The sequence below is a fragment of the Temnothorax curvispinosus genome, unplaced genomic scaffold (genome assembly GCF_003070985.1).
Source record: "Temnothorax curvispinosus isolate PA1 unplaced genomic scaffold, ASM307098v1 QBEX01015286.1, whole genome shotgun sequence".
Lineage (NCBI taxonomy): Eukaryota > Metazoa > Arthropoda > Insecta > Hymenoptera > Formicidae > Temnothorax > Temnothorax curvispinosus.
The window spans coordinates 3,260-5,535 of NW_020225066.1; the positions used below are offsets into that span (position 1 = coordinate 3,260).

The following is a 2,276-nucleotide window of genomic DNA, read 5'->3' on the forward strand; positions in this document are numbered from 1 at the left end:
TTGAATGATTTGTTTTTAGCAGATTTTATATATACTAGACACTACAGACGCGCGCGCTTCGCGCGCGCCATTTAGCTTTAACATTATGCTATTATATAATAATCGCGACACGACGCGGGACGATTAACCTCGCGACACGACGCGAGCTGTCACATCATGACACACACGACGCACTATACACGCACGAAACTCGCCACACTCCGCGATGACAGTCCCTCACGGGATGAAGCAAGCTACGCGGCGCGGCAATCAATCGAGATAGCCAATCGGCATCGCGGAAAAGGAGGCTTCAATTTTACGATACAAACGAAATTCACTCAGGTAACACGCCTTTTTTATAAATGGAAAAATCGCACGATGCGTGCGTGCGGTCGATACGATGCGGCGATCGAGATTGCGCTGCGAGTTTCGCGTGCGTGTATGTATGTACATATGTGTATGTGTCGTGTGATGTGACAGCTGGCATCGGTTGCGCGAGGTTAGTGGGATTATTTTTATATATAAATATGTATGTGTCGTGTGATGTGACAGCTGGCATCGGTTGCGCGAGGTTAGTGGGATTATTTATATAAATATATATAAATTATATTTTACATATTAATATCTTTTAACGTCATTTGTAATGTTTCAATATTTATTGCTTGCTCGTACAAATCTAATCTGGTATACGTTACAGTAACTATAGATGTTTGATACAGATTTATCTTTGTAATCGTATATTTTATATACATATATATCGTATATTATATATAAGCAGACGTAAGTAATAATTACTGTTTTTACATTTGCATTATGTATAAAATTTGTCTTATTTTAGATATACCGATGAATTTAAAATATTCGAGAACATATGATGGGATTAGCTATTGGTGCTCATGGTGCAAATATATTCAACAAGCGTAAAATGTTGATGACATTACAAATATCGTTAGAAGAAAATTCATGCACATTTAAGATATAATATAGAGAGGTAATTATAAAAATTATATTATCGCTTGTATTATTTCAAAGAGTATTGTTTTATAAAAGTTTACTGACTGTTTTTATCTAAAATGTATATACATATTCGTATATGTATATGTTGCATTATATTGAGTTGGTACTTATCAGATTTTTTTCTCAATCACAGACGTATGAAGCTGTTAAGAAAGACCGAATTATGCTGGAATACAGCGATAACCTAGAAATAGATAGATAGTGACAGTCGTGACCATCGCCGCGTCATAGATACTTAGTGATAGTGAAATATATATTGACGGCAGAGAGCTGATGCCGATTTTCTTTAAGAAGGAAGGTGTATCCAAAATCGCACACGTACGTATATAGTAAAAGTTAGGAGAACGAGAAAGTGATCTGTATCTATGTGCACGTTGTGATAGGCACTATCGCGTAATAAAGATTTCTCCGAAGTATGTTTATATTGTACTTTACTTTCGTTAACTTAGATGCTTTGAATGTACAATCTCGCATCTTCAAAATATAATAATTCTCATTGTCCGAAACTGTTGAGGCATAATTGTCTAGCACAAGAGGTCCTCTTGTGCTAGATAATACGAGTTGCTACAGAGTGCCTCTAATTGTAAGAATTTCTTCTCCTTTACCCCTTCTTTCTTCCCCCATTCCCGAATTTACACTATTGCGTGGTTTGTATCGCGTGTCATTACCTATTATAAATGTCCTCCTTTTCTCTCGTTTTCTCACGCAGGAACATTTTATATTCAACTACGTGGTATACAATTTTGCCGTTATATATTGACCGCAGGAAGCTGATACCGAAGAGATCTTTAAGAAGGAAGGTGTATCCAAAATTGCACATGTATGTACGTATATGCTTTCTTGTAAATTGTAAAAGTTGAAAAGAACGAGAAAGTGTTCTGTAGCGCAATTTGTATTGTAGGCAAATTATGCTAAAATATTTGTGAATTGAGTCCCTATTATCCATTATTATGATATAATTTTTATCAACAATATTAGAGAAGTAACAAAAATTAATTTTATTAAGTATTCAAAGCAATTGAGAGTTTTTAGCATTAAGTATTTCCATTTTCTCATAATATGCTTAAAAAATATTGCAGGGGACTTGTGAGTTATGCGAAGCAATTGATACTATTAAGGTTCATTTGTCGTATGAAGTTTGCACACGTCAAACTTAACATCCTAAAGGTCACGATGCATTCTGAAAACGATACCGTGCAGGTTTGTTGGCGTATACGTGGTGTCACAGGCTGGAAGGTATTTTCTACGTTTTGGAAGTAAAATTTGGAAAATACAACATG

At 35.5% G+C, this 2,276-nt stretch overlaps 1 long non-coding RNA gene across 2 annotated transcripts; it reads left to right on the forward strand.

Moving 5' to 3' along the window:
* The first annotated feature begins 911 nt into the window (after positions 1-911).
* Positions 912-2,267, forward strand: LOC112465512. Of its 2 annotated transcripts, none has more exons than XR_003042028.1 (4): positions 912-970; positions 1,130-1,314; positions 1,706-1,820; positions 2,076-2,267. It is a non-coding gene; the product is annotated as an uncharacterized LOC112465512 (long non-coding RNA). The 2 variants fall into 2 exon arrangements; XR_003042029.1 differs by having other exon boundaries at positions 1,706-1,816.
* The last annotated feature ends 9 nt before the right edge of the window (positions 2,268-2,276 follow it).